Source organism: Microcaecilia unicolor, chromosome 7 (assembly GCF_901765095.1).
Source record: "Microcaecilia unicolor chromosome 7, aMicUni1.1, whole genome shotgun sequence".
NCBI classification, from domain to species: Eukaryota; Metazoa; Chordata; class Amphibia; order Gymnophiona; family Siphonopidae; genus Microcaecilia; species Microcaecilia unicolor.
Genome location: NC_044037.1, coordinates 62,433,614 through 62,460,349, shown reverse-complemented (window position 1 = coordinate 62,460,349; position 26,736 = coordinate 62,433,614). Strand labels below are relative to the sequence as shown.

The 26,736-nt window shown below is 41.0% G+C and overlaps 1 protein-coding gene across 2 annotated transcripts in view; it reads right to left on the bottom strand.

The window, feature by feature from the left end:
• The window catches only part of PCDH11X (protocadherin 11 X-linked), a 508,571-nt gene that overhangs the window by 297,672 nt on the left and 184,163 nt on the right, over positions 1 to 26,736 (bottom strand). For both annotated transcript variants that reach the window (XM_030209066.1, XM_030209065.1), the window contains exon 2: positions 14,390 to 14,517. The gene's annotated coding sequence lies outside the window, so the exon portion shown is untranslated. The remainder of the gene's footprint in view (positions 1 to 14,389; positions 14,518 to 26,736) is intronic.

The window sequence follows — 26,736 nt, the reverse complement described above, 5'->3', positions numbered from 1 at the left end:
TTCCATTTAAAAAAAAACCTGAACACAGCCATTTTACTGGTGCACTAAAAGTAGCTGTAACACAAAGGAAACCTATACACTGACAGCAGTGCTGGTTACTTTAACACGGCTTAGTAAAAGGACCCCTTAGTGTGAATTTATGCATCCAGCTTTGGGTACGAGGAATTACACCTGCTGAAATCTGGTATAAATTCTGGCATGCAATTTGGGCACATAACCCCAATATTCTATAGCATACATATATACAGAATAGCATGTAGACAGATCCATGCACAAATCCTAATTAATGCCAATTAACATCAATAATTGATTGTTAACAGTTCATTTAGGACTCCTTTTATAAAGTTGCAATAGTGATTCCCGGTGCAGCAAATACGACAAAGCCCGTTCAATTCCTATGGGCTTTGTCACATTTGCCGTGCGGGAATCACTACCTCGGCTTAGTAAAAGGAGCCCTAATTATTTAGTTTGCACATGGATCTGGGATCTATGCCCAAATTTGGGTGACTTTTATAGAATCTGGGAGTTACTACCTTTTTAAGAGATAGTTATGTTATGTTATATTCTTATAGTCTGCTGTATCTCCAAATCAGGGTTCAGAGCGAGAGTACATAATAAGACCAATCAAAATCAACAATCAGAATGATACACAATAATATGTGTGGTTAAAAACATTTACCTCAAACTTGCAAAAAAAGATCTTTTCTACATAAGTAGCATTTCCGCATTAAGATCATATTTCCTGCAGTAAGGAATGCCAAGTTTTTACAGACTGATAAAAAGTAAAAAAGAGCTCTCATTTAAGATCTTAAATCTCAGACCATTTATCGGAGGGAAATGGAGAAGACGACAGTCTGCATTACGACAAGAACCACTAGAGCACAATAATTGCATACAAGAAGACAGTCTCAGGAGAATATCCCTCTAAAGCTCTGAAAACTAAACAGCATAATTTAAACAAAATGCAGGCCTTCAGAGCTAAGCAATGAAGGTGTATCAGCAAGGGAGACACATGGTCATATCCTGATTTTTACAGTATCTTAAAGGCAGCACTATTCTGAATTAACTAAATTCTATTCACAAGTTTCAATGCTATACCAGATTAAAGGGTACTGCAATAGTCCAGCTGCAAAAGTGGTCTTTCGTTAACTGCACGTTAGCATGTGGTAAGTGTGTGTTCAGTTACACCAGTTCTCCAGCTATGCCCCACCCAGTTCCATCCCTTCCAAATATGGCCTTAACGTGTGACATACTGCCTACTAACTGTATATATATATTTAGGGCCCTGTTTACTAAGACATGCTAGAGGTGCGCCAGTGTTTTTAGCTAATGCTAGGGACACCAATAGGAAGATATGGGTATCTCTAGCATTTGCACACACTAAAAATGCTAGCACACCTTAGTAAACAGAGCCCATAGTTGGCTGTTAACATGTTTGTGAGTTATCAGTTAACGTGTGCCAAAACGCACATTAACAGCCTAACACCTGATTTAGTAGTTTCCTATTTTGAGAACCAGAATGGCTGTGAGTTTTCCAGAATAGATATCCAATGTCATTATTTTAAGAAGTCGTCCTCTTTATACATTAAATATTTACATATTTTTTGGATGAAATTAGTTGTAGTTGGATTGGTTTTTATCAAGCCCTTGCAAGGCTTGCAGTATTTTTTTCAAATTACTGACCTAGGACCAGTGCCTAGAAAAGTTTACTCGCCCTGAGACTGTGTGCTGCCAAAAAAAGGTAAGGACGATTGGTATTCATAAAGCTCACGGATGCTTGCTGCAGTTTTGCTTCCCTGCCTTTGTCCTAGTGCACAAACTAGTAACCATTATCTGACAGCCCGTGGGGGCTGTACATCTGACAAAACTGGCAATGTATCATAGCTGAACTGGAGATTCATTATATTTTGCCAATGATCACATTTGTTTCTGCTGGCTGTGAATTGCCCTCAATCTTTTCTTTGTGATCATGCTTTTAATCTCTTTGATGGGTTTCCCATGTCTTTATAACAACACTTTTTATCCAGATCCAAATGTCATCAGTTTTAGGCTATATCCCAGTTTGAATATGGATCTTTAAATAATTAACTGTGCAAAAAAAAATGTTCCCAGCCTCTTCTGTTTCATAAGATATTTTATAATATAGCCTTTAGATTAGGACATGATTTTTTCCCAAACAATGTCAACTCCATCCAGAGCTTCACAACATACCATGAGCCCAGTGCAGTGTTTCAATCCCTACAGAAAAAGAATTCATGTCTTACAGTGGCCTACTGTGCCAATTTTCAGGATCTAGATCTTTGCTGTTTATTCAACTGAATTGGATCTGACAGTTTGTTATTGTTGCAAGAAAGGTTGGATTTGGAAGCCCTGGTAAATTAACAAAACGCAATCCTAAGGTATTTCCAGTCATCTTTGCTGTGCTTTTATGAGCTGTTTTATCAAAAACTACAGAAACCAAAAACAGATGCCATAAATAAGTTCAAAGTACAGAAACAAAGACTTGAAATGGTTTAGTAGGTTTTCTCCTTCAATCAATGGTTCTCAGGGCCTGCACAACTCAGTAAGCATGGTAAGCATGACAGGGGGGTGCCGATCTGTAGAGGGTGCCCCACATGCCATGCTTACCGGCAGTTCCCAGTTCTTGCCTTAGCCCCCTTCTCAGCTGCTAATTAAAGCCCCAGCTGCAGCCTAATCTCCATCTGTCTACTCTTTGGTCCCACAAAAGCCCCCTTCTCGTTGCTGCCACCCTGCATGCATTTTTAAAATCTTTGAATCGGCAGCATCTGTGAAGGAATCAGGCTGCCTCGGGCCTTCCCTCACTGTGACCCACCCTCCTCTGATGTAATTTCCTGTTTCCACGAGGGTGGAACAGTGAGGGAAGGCTCAAGGCAGCCTGCATCTTCACAGACACTGCTGATTCAAAGATTTTAAAAATGCATGCAGGCCAGCAGAAAAGAGAATGGGGCAGTCACAGGAGCTGATGGCAGACAGGTGGGGACTAGGGCTCAAATTAGCAGCTAAAATGGGGGCTAGGGCTAGAACTCAGGAGGGCTGAAAAGGGGTGCTCAGATGGGAGAAGGGAGCTGCGGATTGGAAGGGGAGGTGTTGGCTGGGAGGAGAAAAGAGAGAGAGAGAAAGAGGAGATACTGGATGGGTAGGGGGCACCGACTAATAAGCTGCAGGGGCGCCAGAAACCCCAGCACTGGCCCTGATGGTTCTAAAGGTAGTAAACCTTAAAACAGTTGGAATGTTATGAATATGTAGCCTTGTCTTTGATGTGATTTTACAGGCTGAAGCTTCAAACACTACTAGTACTATATAGAAATCTTTATATTATGCTAGCTGTAATATCATCCCCCAAAATTAATCTAGTTTACACTAGCCTACAAAACAGCTGAGGCTATATTAATTAGCCAAAGCTCTAATTACACAATAAAATAAAATAAAATAAAAATAAAGCACCATTCACCCACACTTTCCACACATCCCTCATGCTAGATTAATGAGAAACATTCTTGATGTGCTTCTGAGCTAATTCATTCCAAAGCATATACCAAAACAAACCAGGGTACGGCTAGAACTCTAACCACTGGTAAAACCTAGGGTATGGATGGAGAGCTTAAAAAACCTGTCTAACAACCAAGAGAACAAAATAATAAATATTAATACTTTTTTAAAATAAATTTTTGTATAAGGAGACTTTCTATCAGCAAGCCCAACTGTTATGGCTACGTCTGAAGGAAAGAGGATATCCTGATAAAAGTATCCGTTGCACATACAAGCGGGCTAAGTATACCCAGCATTCATTACTCTTATTGGATAAGCCTAGATAAACTTTGGACAAATTTGTCTGTGTCCTGACATACACAGACTTAACACCTCAGATTGCTCAAGCCATTAATTGACATTGGGTGGTTCTTGCATTCCATCAGGTTTTCCAACAATGCCCCTGTATAGCATATCGTAGGGGACGTAATTTACGGGATGAACTGGTTCATTCTATTTATGGAGACAATGCAGACTGCAATCTCCCAGTTATGAGACATAAAGCAAGTGGTCATTGCCAGGTCTGTTCTCTAACCAATGAGTGCTATCAGTGGCAACATCCGTCGAAGAATTGGAAGACTTATTATATGAGACACAGTACTACTTGTGATACTTCTTATGCTGTTTACGCCATCATTTGCCCTTGCCAAAAGTGGTACATGGGACGCACCACCCGTGAAGTCAAGATTCATTTTGACAGAACACAATTTCAGATTGAAGAACCAGAACATTACAGCCCCTATGGTAGCCCACTGTTTGAAGTTACATCATCAGTTCTCCCAACTACAGTGGATGATTATTGACCATGTGGGGTTACTCAAAGAGCAGGCAAAGGGAGAATGCTTTAACCAGAAAAAAACAATATTGGATTTTTGAACTAGATACCATTGGGCTCATTTTCGAAAGAGAAGGATGCCCATCTTTTGACATAAATCGGAAGATGGGCGCCCTTCTCAAAGGGTCGTCCAAATCAGTATAATTGAAAGCCGATTTTGGACATCCCCAACTGCTTTCCGTCGCAGGGATGGCCAAAGTTCAAGGGGCATATCAGAGGCATAGCGAAGGCAGGACTTGGGTGTGCCTAACACTAGAACGTCCTAGACCCATAATCGAAAGAAACAGGGACGTCCCTGACGAACACTTGGACGACGTTACCTGATCATATTTTTCTTACGACTGAGGCACAAAAAGGTGCCCGAAATGACCAGATGACCACTGGAGAAAATCGGGGATGACCTCCCCTTACTCCCCCAGTGGTCACTAACCCCCTCCCACCCTCAAAAAACATCTTTCAAAATATTGATTGCCAGCCTCAGATGTCATACTAAGGTCCATCACAGCAGAATGCAGGTCCCTGGAGCAGTTTTTGTGGGTGCAGTGCACTTCAGGCAGGCGGACCCAGGTCCATCCCCCCTACCTGTTACCTATCCAGTCTTACCCAGTTTCTCTCATTCTCCCCAGCCCATAGCTTCTGTTTCTCCACCTGCCTTTATCCAGTATTGCCACATCTCTCTGTTACTTTCTCTCGCTCCTTCCCCTCCTATCCAGTCTTGCCTAATTTCTCTCTTCCTTCTCACCTATCCAGTCTTGTCACATTTCTTTCTCCCCTAAGTCCATAGCTTCTGTTTCTCCCTCCCCTTTTATCCAGTATTGCCCCATCTCTCTCTGTCATTCTTTCCCTCTGCAACCATCCAGTCTTCACTAATTTCTGCCTTTCTCCCTTCCAATCCACTGCAACCCTGCAACACAGTTTACCCTCCCTCCCTCCCTCTCGTGCACCTCCATTGGGTCGGTGCTAATAAACTACCATAGGAAACAGGCGTGCCCTGGCTCTCTGCAGCACCACTAATGCTTCCTGCGCCAGTCCTAGAAGTGTACATCAGAGGAGGCAGGCCTGGCACAGGTAGCAGTAGCAGGACTGCAGAGAGCTGGGTCCCACACGTCTCCCATGGTAGTTTATTAGTGTGAGCCTAGAAGTTCAGGCCAAATCAGATGCAAGCCGTATCTGACATCACTTGGAAATCCTGTAGAGGGGGAGAAGCAGAGAGATGGAAAATACTTTTTTTTAACTACTTTCCAAATTTTTACTTTGTTACTAAGTACAAAAGTACAGCTTAAATATAATTCAAAAAGTATTGCAAAAAAAGGAACTCATTACAAGCAAAAGTATTGCCAACTGTACTTAAGAATTATAACAAAGTACAAGTACTTTGTTACTACTCATCTCTGCCCCCTTTACCCTTCAGTTCCAATTTAAATTGTAAACCATTTGGATATTTACTTTTTTTTTTGTAGCATATTACATAAAATTGAACTGTGAACTATGAGGTAAGGTACCATGTGCTAACTGCAATGCAAGTCCACACCCATTCCCCTCCCAAAACCCATCCACTTCCTGCCCCATAACAGGATATGCAGTCAGCATGTGAATTAGTGCATGCTAACGTTCATGTTAGTGGGGTAATGTTTACTATAGCCAGCGACTAACAGTTACCACATGCTATTTCACATTCAAACTGCTTAGTGCAGATTAAGAAAAGGGTCCCATGGTTCTCTAGAGAACTTGGGAAAGGCGGTGTATTGACAGAAGAATTGAAATGTAGATCCCTGTTTACTAAGCCGTGCATGCAAACCTTTTAGCGTTTAGGGGGTCTTTTACTAAAGACAGCAATATAGTGGGTGTTTCTATTGTTAGCACACACAAATTTTTGTGCACGCTAAAAAGCACACCTACAGCACAGCTTAGTAAACAGGGCCCTTAGCATGCTCCAGTTTTATTTTTGCTGCTCTTTTATACTGTTTTTAAATTAAATTGTGTTTATGGGTTGCTAATGCTAATTTCCTGCTATAAAATAGTGTTTATTCCATTAAATATTTGCAATTTTATTTAGGTGCTAATGACAATTTGTTGTTCAAATGTGCTTTACCTCAGGCATTAGTGTGACAAGGCAAGTAAAAACTACTAAAGTAAATAAATCCACAGGACGAGAAAAGCATAAGAAATGACAGTGGCAGCACAAGCATTCCCATTCTGATGGACCAATTGCACTCTGTCCTGGCCAGATTGATTTTATAGTGTTTTAGAGATCTATAATAAGAACTGTTCAATAGAAACTGGACAGGGATACCATCTCATTTAAAGTGAGCACTTCATGGCTTGTAGATATTTATGGTTTTCAATCATTCCCAACTTGAACAGAATTTGAACCGGCAATCTAAAAGTGTATCTCTACGCCAATTCACTGAATCTTTTAGTCTCTTTTATTAGTTGTTTTTCTTTCTCTACCATGATACTCCGTCCTAGGATAGCAATGCACATGCCATGAACAGATAATGCTGATATGCAGCCAGCTATGCTATTTGATACATGCTTGAAGGGTTAGTTATCAGACGAGATCATCAATCTATTTATGTGTTTCACATTAACCTCAAAATAACTTTTGCTGTCTTTAACAAGGAAAAAAAATAGAAAAACTGATGTTCCTTTGAGAAAGGAAAATGCAATAAGCTATCACAACTGGAATCGTTTCAGCAACAATATGATATTCTTGTAAAATTGTAATCCTATGCTGCATTAACTCTCCCTGTAAACCATATCAATTCAAGGAAATAGAGGACATTTCTCATAAGGCTTGATTCACCCACATTCTTTTTGGTCTCCTAAGGGAGAATTTCTGAAAATCTCTGAATAGCAAATGTTGTAAAAATAGATATTCAGCCAAAATTTAAAATGAAAAAAAAAAAGATAATTGGGAGGGATAATCACTGTGTGCCTTCATTTATACATCTCATAGTTATGTCTACCAATAGCTGCTTACACAGTTTTTCAACACCTATTGCAGTCCTTTCACCCAAATATATTTATTCATACTTAAGACTAGACTAGAGGCTGGCTTCAATGATTTGCATGTTGGTCACTATGAGGCCCTTTTACTAAGCCACATAAACAGGGCCGGTCTTAGCAACTGCGGGGCCCTGTGCAGACCAATTTGGTGGGGCCCCATCCTAGCCCCGCCCCACCCTAGCCCCACCCCCACCCCAGCTCCACCCCATTGATAAGATTATTCAATTTTTTGAAAATTTTTTATTTATGAAATTTCAAATAAAGACAAATGAAGCTAAACTTGTACAGAAAAACTGATTGAAATAATAAGCACAATGCTATCATAAACCCCCCCCTCCCCAGAAATTTTTAAGTTCAAGTCCACTATAATTAGTAGTTCCAATTCTCATAACCCCGGGGGGTCAGAGGTGCGGACACACAATTTCTCCACTGCAAAACACTATACACAAACTTGTGCAAAAATACACTCATAACCTTACCAAACCATAACAGCACTAATTCCAAGGACAGGACGAGCTACAACCTTATGCATGGAAAGGCAGAACTGTAATTACACCAGGCTCTAAAACACCACTACACTATCTCGTGAAAACAAAACAAAACAAAACAAAAAGGGCTGCAAATACTACACGCTAGCAGGATACTGCACCTTGATCACACATGAAAAACACATGACACAACAGATATGAAGGCAATATACTGAACTGGAAAGTTACCTCAAGAAGTCAGAATCAGCATGCAGCAATACTAGAAAAAATGAAACTTACATGCAAAATATCACAGATGCATATTTCCAAAAGCTGACATATTCCAATTAATAAATTCTGAATAAAATACTTTTTTCTACCTTTGTTGTCTGATCATTTAGTTTTTCTATTCGCTTTGGTCCTAGTGTCTTCTGTTTTATGCAGTGTCTTCTTTCCATTTAATATTTTTTCTCTCACCATGTCCACCATCCTCCTGTGTCCTTATGTGTTCTGTCTACCATCTGTAAATCCTCTCTCCCTGGGCCTGGCCTCCCATCCATGTCCATCCTTGTTCCTCTCTCCCGTTCCCTCCTCCATCTATCCATATCCAGCAATTCTCCTCCTCCCTCCCCTCCATGTCCATCCATCGATCAATGCTCTCCTCTCTCCCCATCCTTCCGCTCCCATGTCCACCTGCCCACCCTCTTCCCCTAGTTGTTCCTTGGCCCCTCGGGGGATGACATCTTCATTTAGCTGGTGTAAGCTTTTCCACCGGCAAGTTTTGCCAAGGGAGATCAGCCTGGCTCAGCATGTCACCCCCAAAGCACAGCAAACATGGCCCCTTTAATCAAGGGCCGGGGGCAGTCTCCTGTGTTCTTCATCTGCACTAATTCCTTGAGGCACTTACAGAGATTTCATTCACTCCCTGCTGCCCGCCTGTCTTTCTTCTGGTTGCTCCCTGCTGGTGGGAGCCAGGTCTTCTGGTAATCCCTTCCATAATATACCTAATATTGAGGCAGTTTCCCATTAGCTGCTCTGCACTGCCTTCTTTTTTAAAAAAGCTGTTCTATCTACTTGAATGGTAAATGTGTTGGGAAATAATGCAGTCAAGGGTCTTTTGTTAACCGCCCCCCCTCAGATCTCATTTCCTGAGAATGAGATGATGAACAACATCTTTCATATTTAAATTTACCTCGCTCCGACAGCAGCTGTGCACCGTCAGTGAAAGCACTATCTGAGTGACGTCTCTCCACAAGCTTTCCCTTCGCTCATTCGTTCCCTCAGTGCCCCACCTTCTTCTGACATCATTTCCTTGCGAGGGCGGGACACAGAGGGAACGAACGAGCGAAGGGAAGGCTCGTGGAGAGAGACGTTATTCAGACAGCGCTTTCACTGACGGTGCGCAGCTGCTGTCGGAGCAAGGTAAATTTAAATACCGGAGCGGAGGAGGCTGACTGAGGAGCGCCGTGTGGGGCCCCCTTAAGCGCGAGGCCCTATGTGGCCGCCTCGGTCGTCTTGGCCTAAGACCGGCTCTGCATGTAAAAGGACCCCATAGCACTTACACGCGCCCAGCACACATCAATTCTGAATTACCGCTCGACTACCGTGTGACCCAGGCGGTAATTTCATTTTTGATACACGCGTCAGAAAATATTTTTATTTTCTGGTGCATGGGCGGTAATCAGCATTCTGATGTGCGTTAACCATTACCACCCAGTCAATGCTTGAGACTTTACCACTAAGTCAATGGCTGGCAGTAAGGTCTCAGACCCAAAATGGACACACGCCAATTTTCATTTTGCCACACGTCCATTTTCAGCCCCCCCAAAATAAAAGGCATTTTTTATAGGTGCGCTGAAAAATGATCCTGCACACGGCCAAAACCCTCGCCTACACTACCACAGGCCATTTTTCAGTGCATCTTAGTAAAAGGACCCCATAGCAATATTTTTAAAAGCTAAGAAGAATAACAGAGAGGTTAAACTTGAAAAAGGCTTGCTACAAAATTTTCCAGAGTATATGTATAGACAGCAATTAATGCATGCTAACAATTAATGGCTACCTCTGGTTTGAGTGTCTTCTCTAGTAGGTACTGCAGTGCAGAATTGTGAATGAAGGAAGGATGTTTGAGGCTAGAACTGGATAATGTTTAATTCTTAAAAATAAGACTGTGATAATATATGATTTAATATCAATGTATCTTTAGAACTGTTGTATGTCAAATAATCTTAATTAGAAGAATCTGATTTAATACTTGTTAAAAAATGTCTACCTAAGCATGGGAATGGTCTTGCAGGAAGAATACACCTGGTGGTGGTGGTGGTGGTGGTGGAGGTTGAGGGTTCTTGTGATCTATTGCTCAGAGATTGGCTATACCAAAATTAGTGTATAAAATAATAATCAAGCAGATGTGATTCTTTGGGGGGGGGGGGTAATTTGCATGTTGCCATATGTTTCACCTATTGTACAACTGCAGGCTCATTTTCGAAAGAGGACACCCATCTTCCAACACAAATTGGAAGATGGGCGTCCTTCTCACAGGGTTGCCCAAATTGGTATAATTGAAAGCTGATTTTGGGCGTCCCCAACTGCTTTCCATCGTGGGGATGACCAAAGTTCACGGGGGCATGTCGGACGCATAGCGAAGGTGGGACTTGGGTGTGCCTAAAACATGGACGTCCTCAATCCATAATGGAAAAAAAGAGCATCCCTGATTAGCACTTGGATGACGTTACCTGGTCCTGTTTTTCTTACAACCAAGGCACAAAAAGGTGCCCGAACTGACCGGATGACCACCAGAGAGAATCGGGGATGACCTCCCCTTACTCCCCCAGTGGTCACTAACCCCCTCCCACCCTCAAAAAACATCTTTATAAATCTTTTGTGCCAGCCTCAAATGTCATACTCAGGTCCATCATAGCAGTATGCAGGTCTCTGGAGCAGTTTTAGTAGGTGTAGTGCACTTCAGACAGGCGGACCCAGGCCCATCCCACCTACCTTTTACACTTGTGGTGTTAAATGTGAGCCCTCCAAAACCCACCAGAAACCCACTGTACTCACATCTAGGTGCTCACCTTCACCCGTAAGGGCTATGGTAGTGGTGTACAGTTGTGGGTAGTGGGTTTTGGGGGGATTTGGGGTGCTCAGCACACAAGATAAGAGACCTATGTACCTGGGAGCAATTTATGAAGTCCACTGCAGTGCCCCAAGGGTGCCCTGTTGGAGTCCTGGTATGTCGGGGGGACCAGTGCACTACGAATGTTGGCTCCTCCCACAACCAAAGGGCTTGGATTTGGTTGTTTCTGAAATGGGTGTCCTTAGTTTCCATTATCGCTTAAAATCAGAAATGGCCAAGTCTAGGGGCGGCCATTTCTAAGGACAACCTAAATTTCAGGATTTGGGTGTAGCTATTTATTGAGCAATATCATGATTTTGTGCACTAGGCATTAGACAAATAGTGTGAGGTGCTATCTATATAACTGAGCTTGTTCTCAATTTAATTTTTATCAGATAAGCTCTTGTGAGTTCAAATTTTTTTTGTCTCTGGGGTTGACAGACCACCATTCTGTTAGTTATGAGATTAGTGCACAACAATTGAGACAACTCTTTCCCCCTCATTGCTCTAAGAAGACCATTAGATTGCATTATAATGTACAGTTATTTGCTGAGAAGTAGGTACCATTCCTCAATGTTATTCCAATTATGGAAGTAGAAACCACAGTGTTTTGTGGAATATTTCCCTTAGAGGCAGTTTAGATGAGATTTCCCTAGAGATTTATCCTAGTTCGGAGAGATGTCCATGATTTAATACTGTTTGAAGGTAACTGTGGAAGGTGCCTAGACAGGAAGAGAGACACTGGACAAACATCTATAGACAGTGAGATTTGGACACTTATCTAATTAGATTCCAATATTTTGTCAAATGTTCAATTTGCACCGTTCTTGCTGGTACTCATAAAGATAATGGAGAAGGTGGTGCTTGGCCAAATGCACGAGTTCTTAGACAAAGTGACCATCCATCCACTACAGTTTTAATTCAACTCATAGTACTGAATCCTTGTTGATATCAGCTCTTGATATTCTTAGGTATTATGGGTTTTAATGTGGCTCTGACAATATGAAGGTGTGCTATTAAGGGAGAGGGGCAGCGACCTATAGAATCCCTTACATGGTTACTACATTCTAAATATAAGGATCTCACTGCATGATCTGTGAAAACAATGGGACACAATTATCAGTGTGCGCTATCATTAGGATGTGTTAAGAATAGCAATACTGGGTCAGACCAATGATCCATCTAGCACAGTATCCTGCTTCCAACAGTGGCCAATCGAGGTGACAAGTACCTGGCAGAAGCCCAAATAGTAGCAACATTCCATGTTACAAATCCCAGGGCAAGCAGAGGCTTCCCCCATCTCCATCTCAATAACAGACTAAAGACTTTTCCTCCAGGAACTTGTCCAAACATTTTTAAAACCCAGATACACTAACTGCTGTTACCACATCCTCAGGCAATGAGTTCCAGAGCTTAACTATTCTTTGAGTGAAAAAATATTTCCTCCTATTTGTCTTAAAAGAATTTCCATATAATTTTATTGAGTGTCCTTTGGTCTTTGTACTTTTGAAAGAATGAAAAATCTGTTCTACACCATTCATGAATTTGTAGATCTCAATCATATCCCCCCTCAGTCATCTCTTTTCCAAACTGAAGAGCCCTAACCTCTTTAGTCTTTCCACATATGAGAGGAGTTCCATCTCCTTTATCATTTTGGTTGCTCTTCTTTGAACCTTTTCTAATTCTGTTTCATTTTTTTGAGATAAGGTGATCAGAACTGAATGCAATACTGAAGGTGAGGTCACACCATTGAGTAATACAAAGGCATTATAATATTCTTGGTCTTATTATGCATCCCTTTCCTAATAATTCCTAGCATGATGTTTGCTCTTTGGGTGCCATTACACACTGGACCGAAGATTTCAGCATAATGTCTACAATTCTATAATAGCAATATAACATATAGTTGCTGTGATAGAAAACTAGCGTAAGACTCTAATGTGAGCACTTACGCCATGTCAATGGCTGGTCTAAATGTTTGTGACCAAATACTGGCAGCTATACATGCAACTGACAGTGTTCTTTAACTTAGCATCTAATTGCTTGGCATGCCCCTAACCGGCCTATGCCCCTTGCATGTCCATGCCTCTCTTGGAGTTGCACACCATAGAAAGTATGTGCTAAAGTTATAGAATAAGTGTGGAAATCATGTGTGCATGCTTATAGCTTTATTATACTTACTATACTACTCTAACTGGCGAGCAGAACAGAGCAGTTTACGAACCAAAATATAAAAAGATCGAAAACAATAAAAGGAGAACACAGGAACTACAATATCAATAGGACAGCATACCAATCGCACAGAAAAGAAGGAAAAGGGCAGAGAAAGAAGGGTCAAAGCAGCATATTAAAGAGGAGAGCTGAGCTGCAATTATGACCTTTGCATACCATCCTCATAGGCCTGAGAAAAAACCCAAGGGACCTGTTTACTAAGGTGCACTAGCATTTTTAGCGTGTGGTAAATATTAGCGCATGCTAACTATGTAGACACCCATAGAAATATTATGGGCATCTACACATCTAATTGTTAGTGCATACTAAAACCACTAACACACCTCTAATGCAGCTTAGTAAACAGGGCCCTAAGTCTTTAATTCACTTTTAAACTTTTTTTTTTAAATATTGCTACGAAGTGACAAGGGAAGCCCATTCCAGACAAAAGGTGCAAGAAAAAAGAAAGTAGAACATCTAATAGATTAAAGTTGAGCAGATCTGGAACCAGAGAGAACTACAAATTAGTGCTAATTACTGCTTGTTGATAACAATTATTGGTACTTAATGTCAATTTAGAAACCCATTATCTAATTTAGCTACATGCCTAAATGGCCCAATTGTGTACCCAAATTTTTGTGCCCTTTACATAATTTGGGGGTATACAGATAGTGCACTAAAAGTTCTTACAGACTGTTCTGGCACTATCTGGATAGTACTGGGTAGGGTATGGGCATTCCACCTAACTGGATGGATAGTCAGTGATATTTAGCTGCTAATGTGGAAAAAGAGTGCTAAAAAGGCTGTCCTAACTGCATAGCTATTTGGGTAGCAGCTGAATATCACTGCCATCCATACAGATAGTGCGGGTCACCACTAAAAACACATATTTTGTGTCGCTGCTTCTCTGGACAGGTCGCCAGCATTTAAAACAAATATCAACCATGATATTTGAAAATATTGACCTGAAAGAAAATCAGATAACTAGATCTATAGCATGAGCCACATGATATGAACAAATGCAACTATTACTAACAGAGAAAAGACCAATGGAATTTGTTTAAAAAGAAAATCTAGAGTTGTATTTCTGTGCTGCAAAATGATAGAAAATACTTATTAAAATTCACAGTATAATGCTTTTAAAATGAAGAGACATAAAGATTTTCTTTTATGAGCACAATGGTAGAAATACAAATCACCTACTATTATAATGGCAGCATCCCTTCTCTCCACTCTTGGAATAATTGCAATCCTTTAATCAGACAATAATGTCTTGTGATAATGGCATTGTTCTTGCAAACACATTTTTGAATTCAGTAAGGTGTGAAAACCTGAAAATAAAATATGACATAAAAGGCAGACATTAAAAGTTAGGTAAAAGGTTTTTGGCTATTTTGCCAAAATACGATGGCTACTATCTGAGCATTCACTTCATGTTTGCTCTTGGCTCTGAGCTCTCAGACTGCTTTGACCTTTAGATGCCAAGTGGAAAGTAGTGCTGTCCAATTTGTGATTTGAATCAATTCGCTTATTCGTTTTTGGTGAATTGATTCAAATTGATTAAAAAAAAAACCTGGATGTTCAATTTACCCCCATGTACCTTTTAAATTGGTTGTTCTTTGCCAGCAGCGAGCATTAGCAGCCAGCAACACCACTCAAGCCAGCAGCACAGCCTTCCCAATGATGTAACTTCCTGTTTCCACAGAGGTGGGAGTATGCAAGAGGAAAGGCTGTGGGGCCCGTGGGAGCAGTACTTGATGGTTGTTCTTGCTCCTGTTCGCTGTCAGAGAAGACAAATTAGCAGTTTTAAAAGGTAAAGAATGTTCTTTTATGGATTACTGCCAGAATTGTTGTATTTAAAATTAAAATTAAAGAAAGCTCAAAATCAGTGAAGTGGACTTGTAGCTTGCTTCAGCTTTCTCTGGCATTGGGGGATTGACCTTGTCTCTTAAGGCCAGGTGCAACTGTTCCGGCCTTCCAGGGTGGCCATGGTGGCTAAAACCACCCGCTATGAGTTTGAACAGCAATGCTATTGGTATGTAGGATTGTCAGAGGAGGATCTCAAGGATCTGGTGAGTTAGGACCAGGGGCTTGCAATAGACTAGAATGAATTGGTAAAAAAAAAGTAGAAAAGTGTTTTGGTGAACTCTCAAAGGGAGGCTCTGCTTTTCCCAATGTGGATAGGTTTGGGGATTTCTGAACATTTACCAATCATTCAGTTGATTAGCAAAGTACTGAATGGGAGAATCAAGTTAATGGTAGAATCGTTTTGGACTATCTGAGCATAAACTTGACAAGGGGCTTGAGGCTTGTTGAAATCTAGGAAGAATGCTGTAGTAGCCCAGTGAACTCTGTGAAGTCAAAATCAATGGGGATGTAGGATAGATAGCTTTTCTTGATTTTCTAGTCTTTTGCAAAATTTAAGGATAGCCTTAAACTGAAGTATGAAGGAATCTTCCTTATCTGAGATTGGTTGATGACATGAATTGTATTCTAAAGGCTCGATCAAGATATGATAGTCTGTAAAAGAAAGTTATGGAACTACATCCTTTAGGCATTTCAAAACTTAGTATGGTGTTATACAGAGAGAAAAAAATGGTTCCGTTTGTTATTATCTACTGTACAGTTTAGCCTGCCAAAAATGTAACACCAGCAAGCTCTTCTAGATCTTTAGCAAGAATGGGCTGAACTTTTGTAATGGATAATCTGCCTAGAACTTTCTACTTTAAAATTCAAATTGGGTGGAACATCTGGTGAGAGATGGTGATAGAGTGCTTCATAGTTCTCAGTGAGAGTAGACCACAGCAGGTACAGTCATTGAGTGGACAGCTTTCCAACTAAACAAGTGTGTATAGATGCTTTTTACCTTCACACTAGTTTTCAAAAAGAACAGTTTCTCTTTGAAAACCGATTCCAAGGAATCTAGTTTAGATGGCATGGAACCAAAGAAGCTCAGCGGTGATTAGATGGCAACACCAGCAATTGAGAAGCTGTCCGTGCTGGGCAGACTTCTACAGTCTGTGCCCTGATCATGGCTGGACAGATTTGGATGTGCTGAAGTGGGACTTTGATGACAACTTCAGAAGTTGAAGAACAAGGACAGTGCTGGGCAGACTTCTATGGTCTATGCCTTGAAAATGGCACTAACCTTTAGGTTACTCCTCCGCTCCACATTTATGGCACATAAAACCAGTATATATATACATATCTTTTGAAAATGACCCTTTGAAATAGGATATGCAATAATTCAGCCAGTAGATATATGAGCAATCAAGATGAGATCTTGTAGTGTTCATCTGCTATCATATTAAATGTCTATTTTTATGTTTTTTTAGATGAAACATCTTCAAAGATTTCTAATGTGCTGCACATCAGTTTGTACAACTGAGGCAGGTCCCTTTAGTGACTTCATGGTTATTTGCTTCAGTAGTAGAACTTGCCTGCTATAGACAGGAAGACCATTGGAAACTGGCAGTGATGATTTTAGTTTCTGGCAGTAAAGGCAAGGGAAATTGCCACTGCTGAACCAGCTTGAACAGAAGTGCTTGTGTAGGCCAGTGACTTCTGTGCCGTCAGAAATAATTTTTTTCTACTGCTGGACAAATTATAGCTGCAAGACGCAGTTGTCTGAAGCCAGACAAAGCGGACAAATTGATTTTTCTCAATAAAAATTGGAAGATGTACAATCCAACCTAACTTTGCTTTTGACATTATGCAAGACTATGCGTAATAATAAGAGTTGTTCATATTATAGTTAGTCCTTGTTCAATTGTTGAGTGCTGACAACTTATAAGGTGAAATTTGTTAATAAAACTATTGACTTCATATAAATATAAAACACCTAATCTACTCATTTCAATAGTAGCCTTAAAGAACGGAATTGAATCAAATCAAATTAAAAAAAAATGAATTAATATGAGCAAATTGAATCAAATTGTATTAAACTTTTTTTGACTGAAACGGACATCACTGGCGGATAGAATTGAACTGAAACTAGGGAAGCTAGATTTCAAATTCTGCTTCTCCCAACGGAATTCCTTGTGCACTCTCCATTGGTTGAAATGCAATTGCAGGACTTCAATTAGGGGGTCTTTACTAAGGCATGCTTGCATTTTTAGCGCACGCTAATAATAGGTGCACGCTAAACTATAGAAATACCTATAGGAATACATTGGCATCTCTAACATTTAGCACACACTTGTTTTTGTCACATGCTAAAAACATAAGCGTGCCTTAGTAAAAGTCCCCTTTACTAATTTGTTCTGATACAATTTAACACATTATTTATCAGAATATTCATTATTCACTATAACATTAATTTATCATGTAAGTTGTGATAATACATGTTAATACATTCCTTCAGGTTAGTAAATGAGACCCTTAGATTGTAATCTCTAGTGGGGGCAAGGAAATACCTATTGTAGCCAAATGTAACTTGCCTTGAGCTACCAATGAAAATGTGTCAGATAAATAAAAATACATTCTCAAATTATTGTGTAGCTAAAGTAATACTTAGGGCCCTTTTACTAAAGTGCGGAAGGTTTTCATTTAGTGTGCATTAATTACTAGCAACTATCCTTCCAGGTTCAGGGCTGTTTTGTTGGGGCAGGGCTATTCTGTCATAGAGATTTCAGGGTCTGATAAGGACTGTTGGTGTGTGATTGTGGGGTTTGGGGGTCTAATGAAGAGGTATTCGGGGGAAGCGATTGTCTTGATCAGAGGATGTTGGGAAAGTGATTGCCTTGATCAGTGGGTTTGGGGGAAGTGATTGGCTTGAGTAAGGCAGTTGGGATAAGTGATTGAGGTTGTTGGGGGTGGTTAAGAGATCAGGAGTTTTCAAGGGGGATCAGATGTCAAAGGGAACAGTTGGGGGGGGGGGGGGCAAAACATGCACCTATCTGGCAATAATACAACCAAGATCTAGCTGTCACAGTTGACCATGCCTCGATCCATCCAAGTCATGCCCAGTTCTTGCCCCTCCCATCATTAATCTGCTTAATACAGCTTAGTAAATGACCCCCTTAGTTTGGGCTTTGTACTTCCCAAGATGTTTTTGCAATGTTTAGGATCTTTCAGAAAATTTGCAGAAAAACTTATTTTGCTCCATACTTCAGTACATTAGATGGCTTCTAGAGTGTTACTAATGGAGGAGATACCAGTCAAAAGCAAAATGTAAGGGACAAACTGCAGGTGATTCCTACAATGTTCTCTGGGCTGCAAAGTATTCTAGCCTCTGCACTGCAATTTTCTGCATCATTCTTTGCCTTGAAAGAAAATACTGTACCCGCTCTAAATGTTTTCCATGTTCTGCACATGCCATGAAATCCATTTATCAAAATATGTATCAGTAATTATACTCCATAGTTTCAAATGATTTTGCAGGAATGTCCTTTCTTTTCTATAAACTCTTGTTAGAGGTTCAGAAATGTGTTCTATTATTCTACAGTTTGTCTCACTTTAACATTATGCATAATTTTCCCTAGGGTCATAACCCTAATATTCTGAGATTCTAAAAGTACATAAACTTTATTTACGAAAATTATATTCCATATGCATTTTCTATATTTTGAGATATTTTAAAGAAGACAGTAAACATTTTATCTTCCTTGTCTTTTTTACAAAGCATAAAAAAGAACACATGAAATAAGAAATCCATGATCATAAACTTCCATAAAATATTTTCAGCACAAACATACAATAATAAAAACAAAACACATAGGAAGCACTTAAAAGAAAAAAGTTCAAGTAAAAAAAATGTCCAAAAACCCTGGACATCTCACAGCCATAATCAAGTAGGAAAAATGTCTAGATTTCCTGTTCAATTATTGCTGTGAGATGGATATTTTTGCACCGAAAATGTCCAAAATTAATATCCATTTTCCAAAGTGAAACATTCAAACTTTTTGGATGAAAAAAATCAGGGACATGAATGTCTGTCATCATTATCAAAAATATGGCAGCACAAGTGTCCCTGTAAAGCAGAGGAGTAGCCTAGTGGTTAGTGCAATGGACTGTACCCCCAAGGGTCACGAGTTCAAACCTCACCCTAACTCTTTTTTTGTTTATTTTGTAAATGTGATCTCTCCAGGTCCTGAAAAAATATCTACTGTACCTGAATGTACATCACTTAAATAGCTTTCAGGCTTGTAGGTGTCTTCTATATTTAGGTAAAGTAGGTATTTTTCAGTTTCTAGAAGGCTCAGGATTATTGTGCAAACACACACACACAAAAAAAAAACTGAAGTGGGGCATGCACCTAGGTCCTTTGGACCACACTCTACTGCACTAACCACTAGGCCATAACACCTGTAGCTGACAGAGATCCTGGTTTTCCTTTCTAGTTTCAGGGGAGAGAGAAAGGGACAGCAGCCATTGGGGAATTAAGGAGGGGTCATGCCTTAATCCCTCCAGTAGTCAGCTGCTCAATTAGAACATTTTTTTTTTAAACTTGGACATGACTGAAACAAGTCCAGATAAAAATGTCCTTCTTTATAAATATGGATATTTCTTCTCATTTGAAAATGCCTGATGGACGTCCTCCATTTGGGTCTTCCCTAGTCCTGACCAAAACAAGCCTACAACACACCCTCTTGCTATTTGGTTCTATTGCAGTGTGAAACGTCCAAATGTTTTTAGGCATACTAAGATGTCCATCTGCTTTGAAAATGAACACCATGAGGGAGGGGGGAAATTCCGTATATGGTGCCCAGAGTTAGACACTGGGATGATGCCCACTAAGCACAAATTCTATAAAGGCAGCTCTGCGTAGAATTGTCTTTATAGATTACTAGCTTAAGTCATTTTCCTGCCTAACTTTAGTCACAAATATTTACACCTGCTAAAGGCTATTGTAAATGTTCACATCTAACTACTGTCAGGCATGGAAATGGAAGTATTCAATAACTCCAAGCCTAAATCCTGGAAACACCAATGACCTGCCCATGCTCTTTCCTCAGCCACGCCACCTTTGGAGTTGCACACAAGATGAATTAGGCCCACAGGTTATAGAATAGGGGAGCAGAGTAGATATGAGTGTAACCAGTAATAGTTGACAATTAGTGCTTGTTAAGCCCAATTATTGACTGTTATCAACAATTTAGCCAATTACTTTTAGCGCATATCTGCAACCCGTGCCCAAAATTACGCTCCTAACTTTGGATAACCTACACAGAATTTGAGCAATAGTGCTAATATTTAGTAGCTCTCAACTAAAGAACATATTCAGATGAAAAGAATATAAATAAGTCAATAAGGCAAAACCATTTAGGAGAGGAAGTTATCAGCATGGGCTATCGTTAAGATGTAGTTTTTACTGTCAACCCCAGCTATTACTTACTAGGTCTCACTAAGCCGCAGTAAAAAGGGCCCTGCGCTTGAGGCACTGGCTGTTTTTGCTGTGTTCCAGGGCTCCTTTTACAGCAGTGGGTGAAAATAGCCAAAAATGAAATGACCTTGCAGTAAATTTCCACTTGTTGCATGGCCATTTGGGGGAGGCGGGTGCACTTACCACCACCCATTGAGGTGGTGTTAAGGGCTCCCACACTAATCTGGCGGTAACTGTACAGTGTGCGACGCTCCAGATTACCACCAGGTAAACCCCTGCAGAAATATATTTTCACTATTTCCACTAGTGTTGGAAATGGCACATATGCTAGGGATGGAAGTACCACTGGCACCTGCATTGGACTGGCGGTAGTTCTAGATTGCTGCGCGGCAAGCCCATTGCTTCATAGTAAACCTTTTATTAAAAGGGCTTCTATACTAGGACCTGTGCCAAAATAGCATGAATTATTGGCAAAATAATATGTCTTAATGGTAGCCCATGTTGATAACTACACCCTCTACTAAACAACTTGATAAATTAACATGCAGTATTAAGAGGGGATTTATCCACATGGGCTACTATTAAGTTGTGTTACTTTACTGTTAACCCCAGTTATTAGTAACTAGGTTCCATTGCAAAAAATGCTACATATGCTAAAAGAGCATGAGTTAATGGTAACATAACACATCTTGGGGGGGGGGGGGCGGAATTATCAACTTGTGCTGCCATTAATGGGGGAACTTATCAAGGCAGGTAATCATTAAAGATGTGTTATTTTACCACTACCTTGTGCTATTTTAGTATAGGTACAATTTAATGCAATAAGAACTAGCCAGTAGAAATTGGAGTTGGTATGGCATTGCTCCCATACCAGTAGACCTCAGAGACCTCCAGTAAACGTGGAGTGTAGGAGGCTGCATCTTTGGAGATTAAACCCTTGGGGGGGGGGGGGGTTGTACCTCAGGGGGAGAATGACACATACCCCCAGATTCTATAAATGGCATGCACATTTCTGCACACAAAATGGCATGCTATTCTGAGATGTTCACAGTTAAATTGGCTAACAAGGCAATTATTGCCAATAACAGGGCGCTAACAATCAATTACTGACATTAATTGGCAACACTTTGGATTTGCACATGCAACTTGCTAAACACTATTCTATAAAGATCTGCACACAGATCTGATACTTTGTAACTCAAAAGGGGGTGTGGCTATGGGAGGGACATGGGAGGGTGCATACCAGAGTTCCAAGCCTAAATTGCATGCCATGATTTACACCAGGTTTCCTGTTGGTGTAAATCTTTGAGCTCAAAATTTGAAATGGAAATCAGTGTTAAACGCTTTTCTATAAATTGTATCCAACTCAGAATGCTGTTTATAAAAATAGCACTGTCTCTTGAGCGCCATTTGCTGAATTTAGTCCATAGTGGGTGGTTGCCCACATGAGGGGTGGGAGTGCCATGGGGGAATTGTGTTGGGGGTAGACACAGGGGGGGTTTGTCTCAGGGTGACTGCTTGGTGGGGATGCATCGTAGGGAGTTGTCATTTGATGGACTGGCGCTGGTGTGGGGTGGGGGGGGGGTTGTGACCATGAGGGGAGGCACAGATGCCCTAGAAGGGAGGAGCTGCTGCTGATGGTATAGAAAAGTGCTCCCACATATATTTGTTTAGGGATTTCTATGCTGTCTAAAATCACTACACCCTCTGTAAGTGGAAGGCATTTAATATGCAGTCCCGCACCTGTTTAATAAGAGGCTCTATATTTGACAAAGCCTCTATGTCTTGGACTGCACATGCTGTTTGTGATGTTATTTTGCTTGGTATGTATATTTGTGAAATTTTCATGTATGTAGTTTCTTTGGGTGTACTATGGAGTAATACATCTGATAAGTAAATACATATAATTTTATGACAGGCAAGTTCTGTGCAACAAAGCTCTTCTTCACTCATGGAAACACCTTTGAACAATAACCTTCCGTATATGCACATGGAAGTTTTGGTATGAGAGGAAACAAACTTTTTAAAGTTCAAAAATATTGAAAAGCTGTTTTATCCCCTCTCTTGCAATATTTAATAATTTTCAGAACATATATGCGCATGTTCTTACTCTCGCTCTCTCCTTTTTCTGAGCTGCAGTCTGCTCTATGTGCAGCCTTTGTCAGGGAAAAAATGGACATGCTATCTTTTGCCACCAAGATTGTATTTGAAACAGAAAACAACTCAGGAGTAATCTATTCTCATGAGGCAAGCTGAAGCAAGAGTTGAAATGATTCAAAATAAATCCATTCTCCTGACAATTTGAGAATGCCCTGTTTCTTTCATTATACTTTAGGTCTGAAGGTCTCGAGCTCTTTGTAGATGATGTACCACCTAAGGTAAAGTCTATAGCTGTAATAGTTTCCTTAGCAACCTCTTATGTTAGTTTTATGCATTGCCCAGTAACCAATATAAAAACTGGATTAATAATTATTGACAGTAAATTTCAAGAAAAACATCTGAACATGTTTGCTAGAGATCTGACATATTCATTTTCTAGACAGAATTGCTTCGCGAGGATAATATTCAACAGATTTACCTGGTTAACAAGGGAAATAATTAGAGCTGAAAATTGTATGGGCAGTTTTACCTATGCCAAAATGAATTTGGGATTTCTCACTTAAGAGTGGACAATGACAAGTTATATTGTATACTTATGTTTTATTAAACTCAATTAACTACTTTTCATCAGAAACATCACAGTGGTAAAAAATAAGAATAGCTACATAGGGAAAAATATAACCTAAAATATACAACAAATCAAACATTCTGAGGCAATTTTACTAAAATATGTTACAATCTGGGGTTAATGTATTTTAACACAGGAATTTCCTGCACACTAAGCCCAACTTGAATGCAGAGGTATTTAAGACTTTTCAAATATATAATGAGGGGCATTTTCAATATGACATCTAAATCCAATTTTGGGCGTTTTGCTGTAAATGTCCAAAATCAAGTGGCCATTTTTGAACTTGAACAAGGTCTATTTTTTTTTTTTTTTGTTTAGAAAATGGCCATTTCTAGAAGTTTTTAGACATTTTGGGCTCAGTGCATTTTTCTTTTGTCACTATTTAAAAAAATCACATCCAAGGGAAAAATGCACAAAAACAAGTCATTGGGACATCTGAGGGGCCTGCATTCTTAGTAGATTGGTACCACAGACATCCCAACAGAGCAGTGGGGCACCCTAGTTGGCACTGAAGAAGACTTCACATAAACGTTCCTAGGTACACATCTCACTATTACCCCCATATATTGGATGGTGAGCCCTCCATAACCCACCAAAAAAACTACTTCACCCAACTGTACACCACTACACTAGCCCTTATGACTGGAAGTGTCACCAATATGTAGGTACAGTAGGTTTTTGGTAGATTTTAGAGGTCTCAAACTTTCCATCACAAACAGTTAGAGTGGGTTATGGGCCTGGGTCCCCTTCTCTACAGTGTACTGAACAAACCACTAGGGTCCTGTTTGCTGCTCTAATAGGACTGAACATAACATCTATAGCTGTCATGGAGTCTGATATGTACTGTTTCCTTAGCGTCCCTCTGGACCGGCCCAGAATGTGACTGATGGGTTGTGCACACCTTCCAGCAGGTGGAATCTGAGAAAAAAAAAACTGTGACTCTAGAGAGAGCCAATAAGAGCCCTTGGCAACAAGAGAAAGATCCACAATTCCAGGAATAACATGTATAGAATGTTTTGTACATTTGGGAAGCTTGCCAGGTGCCCTTGGCCTGGATTGGCCGCTGTCATGGACAGGATGCTGGGCTCGATGGACCCTTGGTCTCTTCCCAGTGTGGCATTACTTATGTACTTATGTGCAGTAATCTCAGTCTCCAGCAGGTGGAAGATGGTGAGCCCTTCAGTCTTATTCTTTATATTATATTTATGTTACATTCTTTATATTTTTCTATTTCTTTGCTGTAATTTTTTTAGTTGGTTTTAATATCTTGGTTTGGGTGAATTTATTTCTTCTGTGCATCCGGATATATGAAAAAAAGCCTGTTATTTAGAGGCAGAGGCCTGTGGGGGGGTCTCTTAGCGCCTCAGGGGTGTCAAACTCGGGTGGCCAGGTCCCTCCCCCCATGTCCTCCCTGGTATTCTTTTAAGCTGTGCTTGACAAAAAAAAAAAAAAAAGAGGAAGTTTCTGCACAGAAAGGCAGTTTCCTCAAGATCTTCAGGGGAAGAGCTTTTGAGGCAGGGAGAGGCAGCCACGAGAAAAAAAAATGAGCTTTGATTTTGGTTCTCTGCCCTTTACTTTCTCTTTAAACGAGCAAGACAGCTTCTGTTTTCTTTCTGTGATGGTTTGCTGTTGTTTTTTCTGGCTCCTGTTTTGGTTCACAGTTGGCTTAGGCAGACACGATGGCAGAAAAGCTCCGCCGCTGTTCAGTCTGTCAGCGGCAAGGAGTCGGCTCAAGTGGTGCTTGTAAGTTTTGCACTGTGGTAGATGCTTCATCAGAGCAGGGAGCAGGGGCTGTAAAAATATCGGTGCCGTTAGCGGGGGGGGAGGCATTTGGCAGTTTTAAGTGCGGTCGGGTCAGCCTCACTGGCAGCACCGATTTCGGTGGGAAACACCGCCATTTTGCCTTCCCCTCTAAATGCTGCATCTCTGCCTGCTTTACTGGCCTCTCTACCGGCTCTGCCTCAGACTCCTGTTTCTTCAGCGGGTGAAGGTGGCTTCCCGCCTGACTTTGTGGTACAAATGTACTAAGCTTTTTTATTGCACAAAGCTGCTCCAGGAGAGGCTTCAGTGAAGAGGTCTCAGGAGGGCCAAGCAGCGGATGCTAAGCGGCCCAGGCAGTTCTGAGATTTAGAAGAGAATTTTTCTTCTGATTTGGACCAGAAAATGCCGTCCATAGGTGTTTCTGGAAGGTCATTTTCCTGAGGATCTTGATCAGCTGGAAGGTGGTGCGGAGCCTCTCTCTCTCTGCGGGGGAGGATCCTTCAGTGCTGAGAATTTTTCATAAAGATGATCTGCAGGAGCTTATTTCTCAGGTTTCCACTACCTTGCGATTTGAGGAGCAGGAGACTCCAGTGGCGGAGTCCAGAAAAGTGGATTTACTGGTGAAAGGTATTCGTAGGCCAGGTAAGACTTTTCCAATGCATCAGGATATTAGGGACATCATTCAGGCACAGTGGGAGGTTCTGGATTCTGCCTTTCGTCTTGCCAGATCCATGCTCAGGCTTTATCCTGTTCTGGATTCAGACAAGGATCTTTTACGTCCTCCAGTGGTGGATGCCTTAGTGTCTGCAGTCACTAAACGAAATACGGTTCCCCTGGATAGCGGGACGGCTTTGAGGGATGTCCAGGATCGCCGTATAGAATCCTTGTTAAAGAATAGCTTTGATGTTTCTGCTCTGGCAGTGCAGGCTGCTATCTGTGCTTCTTTAGTAATGAGAGCCTGTTTTCTTTGGTCTGAAAAGGTCTTGGACCATTCTTCTGATGATTTTTCAGCGATAGATGCCGAAGTGGCGAAGATGGAAATTGGTTTGGCCTTTTTGGCAGATGCTCTTCACAACTTGCTTTGGGCCTTTTCTAAGTCTATGGCTCTTTGCGTGGTAGCCCATCGCTCTCTTTGGCTTTGTGGCTGGTCTGCGGATGTGGCCTCTAAGTCCAAGCTTAGTAAATTTGCTTTTAAGGGTTCTTTTCTCTTTGACGATGAGTTGGATAAGCTGCTGCGTAGCCTGGGTGAGGCTAAAGTTCCGAGGCTTCCTGAGGATTGTCCCAGGGGGCTTGGGTGTGGTGTTTTTTCAGGCCATGGTAGGGGCTGGGATTTTCGGTATAGACCAGGCAGAGTAGTTACGTTTCAATGATCCAAGTTTTTTTTTCAGAGGACCTGCTCCTTTTGGGGTGGTCGTAGAGGCGGTCAGGAAACAGGAAATTCTTTCTCGTCTTCCTCCCATCCTCAGCAATGAAGGTTTTCGGGCCCAGCCTCCGGTTCAGGTAGGAGCTCGGTTGGCGCAGTTTTATGGGAGGTGGGCCCAAATTACTTCAGACCAGTGGGTTCTAGAGGTTATTCACAATGGGGTTCACCTTAGAGTTTGCTCGTCCTTTGTCAGACACTTCCGTGGAGTCTCCCTGCCATTCTCTGCACAAAACCAGGGCTGGCAGGGACACTCTACGCATACTTGGAGCCATTGTGGGGTTGTGGGGTGCCAGGTGTTGGTGGCACTTAAATAT